The sequence below is a fragment of the Lithobates pipiens genome, unplaced genomic scaffold, assembly GCF_037356315.1.
Source record: "Lithobates pipiens isolate NorthernLeopardFrog02 unplaced genomic scaffold, aLitPip1_a1.2 Scaffold_23, whole genome shotgun sequence".
In the NCBI taxonomy this organism is placed as follows: Eukaryota; Metazoa; Chordata; class Amphibia; order Anura; family Ranidae; genus Lithobates; species Lithobates pipiens.
This window is the reverse complement of record NW_027507785.1, coordinates 298,070,759-298,076,758: the sequence shown is the minus strand read 5'-3', so window position 1 is coordinate 298,076,758 and position 6,000 is coordinate 298,070,759. Positions and strand designations below refer to the sequence as shown.

At 38.1% G+C, this 6,000-nt stretch overlaps 1 long non-coding RNA gene across 1 annotated transcript in view; it reads left to right on the top strand.

Moving 5' to 3' along the window:
• The first annotated feature begins 5,094 nt into the window (after positions 1-5,094).
• The window catches only part of LOC143927050 (uncharacterized), a 65,920-nt gene continuing 65,014 nt past the window's right edge, over positions 5,095-6,000 (top strand). The window contains exon 1 of the long non-coding RNA XR_013262228.1: positions 5,095-5,396. This is a non-coding gene — a long non-coding RNA (uncharacterized LOC143927050). The remainder of the gene's footprint in view (positions 5,397-6,000) is intronic.

The following is a 6,000-nucleotide window of genomic DNA, read 5'->3' as shown; positions in this document are numbered from 1 at the left end:
GAAATGATGTACAGGTATGTGATTTTGCGAACCCAGGCCGCCCTGCCACAGTAAATGTATGTGGGGTGGTCCGGAAACAGTTAAAGGAGAAGTTTGGCTGGGCTTCTGCTATGGATCACAGGAGTGCAATTTGTTTTGAACTCGTGTGACCTGTTTTCATTAGAAAGTGGTCTGAAGTCCACTCTCTGCCGATGTCACGAATTTCAGTCCATCCCGACAATGGAAGTCTGGATCCGCCAGGATCTGGTCCGGTTGCATGATTGGCTCCCAACACCGGCTTCAGTGTGGAGGAGGGACAGCCAACCACAGATGTCCTATAGTAAGCCTATGGCTGACGTCACCGCCCAGGCTCTGCCGCCAGTGTCGGTGGTCTCTTCTCCAGCCAGTCACTGTGGCTAGACCGGTCTAGACCGGAGCATCCTCAGAATAGGTAAGTATAGACATCTTTACTTAACAGGGTAGTTATAATAGGGCTTAGAATTGGGGTGGGAGCAGGTTTAAGTACAGTTATTTCTTGACTGGACTTCTACTTTAAGCTTCCTTTATTATTTATTGTCTTATTCGTATGCACCCCCCCCCCTTTTCCTTTGTTTCTCACCCTCTCTGTTATTCTCTATATTATTACTCCTATTATCTCTCTTCTCTTATCATTCTCTCACTCTCTCTTTCTTCCTATCCTGCTCCCTGCCTCTCTCTCTCCCTTTCTTTCTCGCTCTCTCTCTCTCTATATCTCTCTTTCTTATTTTTTCCCCGCTGTGGTTCTCTTTCCTGGCTCCTTCTTTTTCTCTGGTTCCCACAGCATGTAGCTTCAAACAACACTAAATAAAACACATTTAATTCAGAATATTACATTGGTAGTGAATATCAGTTTCTTTAGGGTTTTCAAGAACTATGATGCAGCACTAGAAGCAATGGCAGTTATATTACATTTTTATTGTATTCAGTGCATGCTGTGTGCTTCTGTATCTGTCTACTGAAATATCCCCTTACGTCTGTATGTATTATATATTGTTAACACATTTTTTCCAATTTTAGTATTTTTAAAAACATTTTTTAAATAGCAATTGTGCGCAGTAGCCACCAGGATCCGATCGCAAGACAGCCATCATCCGTCTGACTATACTTTACTGCAGTATAAATTATCATCCTTGTAGGGAAAAAAATAATGGAGTTTGTCTGCGTTGCCTGCAGCAGTTGCTTTGTTAGGGGTCATTGGAGATGTTAAAACAAAGTGATTTTTTTTGGGTTTCTGGGGGTAACAAGCTTTCTTTGTTACCTCTTTTGATATGTGCAGGTCACATACATCATAAGTATCATCATTTCAAAGACATGTCACCGTTCTAAGGTACATTGTCATTGTTTCAGGGCCCTACAATACTATGGCATTGATTTACTGTAGGAAGTAGAGGCTGTTCACTTAGAAAATTGGATGTCCCCCTTTGCTAAGTGTATTCCCAATAAATAAGATAAAACTTTGTATGACTGACACGCAACACCCATCTAGTACAGGGGTGCTCAACCTGTGGCTCTCCAGCTGTTGCGGAACTACAAGTCCCATGAGGCATAGCAAGACTCCGACAGCCACAAGCATGACACCCAGAGGCAGAGGCATGATGGGACTTGTAGTTTTGCAACAGCTGGAGAGCCACAGGTTGAGCACCCCTGATCTAGTAGATGACAGATGATGGGGACGATCCTTGCCAGAGGATATTCAAGATAGCCCCCCCCCTTTTAAAATCCAAATTTTATCATCTCTTTTTACCTCCTCCCTCCCATTTCTTTTCTCTCTCCCGCCACCACCCTCCCCTTTTTTTTGGTTCGGGGCTGGTTTGACACAGCCCCTGACACAACCTTTGTCAGGAGGGTCTCTTTGGCCATAGTTTCCAATCTTTTGCTTTCCACCTACTGTTCACCCACCAAAACCTCCTCCCTCAGACAGATGTGTCCCCCCCCCCCCCTTTTTTTTTTTTTACTAATTTGTTTTACTTCATTCTTCTTACTAGCGGATCCTTCAAATACCTTCCCTGTTGACATGATGGGGCTTCTCCAGATGTCTGGTGCTAGTAAGTAACTGATCGATATTCACTGTTTTTATGTTTAATAATAATAATAATTCTCTACATTAGCAGTCCTTCACTTTGCATTCTGTTGTATGTGCAAAGTTTCTCATGCTGATCCTTGTATAATACCAACCTAGGATGTTTTTTGCATTGGGCTTAGAACTGGGGTAGGAGCAAGTTTAAGTGCAGCTATTTCTTGACTGGACTTCTCCTTTAAACGTCCTTTATTATTTATTGTCTTATTCATGTGCACCCCCCCCCCCCTTCCCTTATCTCTAACCCTCTCTATTATTCTCTATATTATTATTATTACTCCTATTATCTCCCTTCTCTTATCATTCTCTCACTTTTTCTTTCTTCCTATCCTGCTCCCTGCCTCTCTCTCTCTCTCTCTCTCTCTCTCTCTCTCTTGCTCTCTCTCTTTCTTTATTTTCTGCCTTATTTTTTACTTACCCCTCTTTCTCTTCTCTCTTACCCTCTATATTACCACCATTCTCTGTCTTCCCCCTTCATTCTCTCCCCCTCTTTCTCTATTCCTCGCTGTGTTCTCTTTCCTGTCTCCTTCTTTTTCTCTGGTTCCCACAGCATGTAGCTTCAAACAACACTAAATAAAACACATTTAATTCAGAATATTACATTGGTAGTGAATATCAGTTTCTTTAGGGTTTTCAAGAACTATGGTGCAGCATTAGAAGCAATGGCAGTTATATTACATTTTTATTTTAGGCAATGCATGCTGTGTGCTTCTGTATCTGTCTACTGAAATATCCCCTTAATTCTGTATGTGTTATATATTGTTAACACATTTTTTCCAATTTTAGTATTTTTAAAAATAATTTAAATAGAAATTTTGCACAGTAGCCACCAGGATCCGTCTGACTATACTTTACTGCAGTATGAATTATCATCCTTGTAGGGAAAAAAAAAAAACAATGGAGGTTGCTCAGTCACTTTGAAAGTTATATGTCCCCCTTTGCAAAGTGGGGGCAAATAAGATAAAACTCTGCATGACTGACATGCATCACCCATCTAGTAGATAAGAGATGATAGGGGAAGATCCTTGCCAGAGGATATTAAAAATAGCACCCCCCCTCCCTTTTTATATCTTTCATTTTACCCACTCTTTTTCACCCCCCTATTTATTATTCTCTCTCCTGCCACCTCCACCCCCCCTTTTTTTTGAGTCGGGGGCTGGTTCGACACACCTCCCTGACGCGACCTTTGTCAGGAGGGTCTCGGTCATAGTTTCCAATCTTTTGCTTTCCACCTACTGCTCACCCAACAAACCCTACTCCCTCAAACAGTTGTGCCCCACTTTTTTTTTTTTTACTACTTTGTTGTACTTCATTCTTCTTACTAGCAGATCCTTCAAATACCTTCCCTGTTGACATGTTCTCTTGATGTCTGGTGCTAGTAGTAGTTGATCGATATTCACTGTTTTTATGTTCAATAATAATAATTCTCTACATTAGCGTGTCTTTTGCTTTGCATTTTCTTGTACGTGCAACGTTTCTCATGCTGATCCTTGTATAATACCAACCTAAGATGTTTTTGCATTGTTTGTAAAACTATTTTTTTTCTTAAAAAACTTTGTTTAAAAAAAAAAAAACTTTGAATATCCGATCCATTCGGGTGCAAGGGAAACAAAGGCTCTACTCCTTTAGTAAATTGCCCCATGTTATGCTGAAAGGTCCTTTTGAATGGGAAAATAAAATATAGTGGATGAAACCAGGACAACATTAATAGTGCACATCAGGAAAGCTGCTAACATTAACTACATGCATCAGAGAAATGGGAACTGTGCTGTAGGCGACAAGTATGGATAGCTGTATTTACTTCACTTTAATGATGAACTTAATTTAGTGTTTATGACTTAATATTAATGTCTATATTGTTCAGAGTCAATGACAAAAAATAGATACAAACTTTTATTAGAGTTTGAAAAGTGAGTGCATAAATTCTAAAAAATAAAATAAAATGATATATATATATGTGTGTGTGTGTATATAAAAATAAGTGGTCATTTGGGTCAATTTAAAACTAGTAAACACATAAATGTTCGCATGGGCAAAGCACACTTTTCACCTGCTCACTATAAAACAATATATTAAACTGTTTCAACATTTCAGGTTTAATAAATAGGTTTTTGTTGCATATATTTTCAAAGGCATGTGATACCACACTGTGACTTCACCTCGTAAAGTGTGGTTCCCAATTGTGAGACATATATAGTATTGCATTAATCGAGAGCAGACTTACCTGGAGGCACCCACCTTATCCTTAAAGGAACACACCAGAAAACCAACATAATTTAAGGCATCTAAAGACCCCCAATGTTCGTCTGTATCAAATCCAACAAGCAACAACATCAGCCACTCTGAACAAAGTTTTGCTTATTTAATTGTTTGTCATGGTTTGTTGAACTTTTTTATTGATTCACATAACTTCCACATTTTCCGTTTGCATTCAACATGCTGTAATTGGCACTTAATATAATGATCGGTGATAAAGAATTGTGTTACTATTTTCCGCTATTATTTACCAACCAACAATTATAAACTTAAATTTGTTGACCTTTCACCTCCTGGCCTTATCATTCTCCAACTTTCCTAAGTGAGATATCTCCCACTAAAATGTAACTTGTGTAATTAACCCACGGAGGAAAAAAACTTAATAGTTTGAGTTCTATTGATTTGTCTATAAAACAACAAGCTAATGATCATGATAAATATAAACTAAACTCTCTTCATTATAACGGAATCTACATTTTCTAATTTCACGTTGATTACGCACTTTAAGAGGACCATTTTTCTAATCGAAAGCGGAATTGGATATGTCTAATCTTAATTACTTTCTTATGTCAAAGAGCCATAACTATAACCTTGCTCTGTTTTACCAATGTGGCATGAAGAGGGCACTCTAGCTCTTCTTAGACGGCAGTTGAGCATATTATACTGTTCCCAGCAACTGTCTTTGTGTTTTTTCTTTTTTTTTTTTTCTTTCTCCCTCTTTCGGTTTCTCTCAACATCTCACTCTTGATCTCCCCCCTACCTCCCTGTATCTTTTGCTGCTGTGCCAGAAAAATTTTAATGTAGCCCTTCAAGTGGAGATAATCAATGCAAATCAGAGGTAGTGGATCCCAAAGCTTGATTCTCAAAGAGGAGTTAGCTTTAGGAGGTCAATTGTTGAAAGTCCCACCTCCTGCTACATTCTCTCTTATTGCAGTACTGCTGTATGTATGCAGTGACAAAAAGGGATTCAATTCCTTGCAATCCTTGCTTGCTCTCACATAGAATTCTCTTCTAAGGGGACTTAAATTTCATCCAAATTGCAAAGGTAGGTTGTCAGGCGAGGCAAATTATATTAATAATATGTGAACTGTGTCATTTTATGTTTAGAAAAAAAAATCAATATAAAGCAGTGAATATATGTCATGTGTGACCTTTAATATATAGTGATTTTCCTTACATATATCTTTTTTTTATTTCTACGAGTATGACATCAATACCAAAATGCAGGACAGGCAAATCAAACCAAAAAATAGGACAGTGGTTGGGCAGACTATAACTTAGCAGCACTTTGAAAATGATGGGATATATGCAAATGAATAATAATGATAATATACACATTAATTAAAACAAATCTTGAATTACACAGATTAATGTAAAAAGTACAGTTTTGCACACTTTTGCACTGACATTTTGGGGCCAGGATGTTGACGTATTTACTTCCTGCTGTGAAAAAAATGTAAACCTACTTTGATTTTTTTTTTCTACATTGTTAAAAAAGCAGAAAAGTGGTACAATGTAAATGCAAGATATTGCAAGATATCCTGAAAGCTGTCTTGAAAAGATATGCAAGATATTGTCTATAAGCATATCTATGGTTTGATTTTGCAAATAACACATGCTATGAGAAATACAGCGGATACAAAATGATA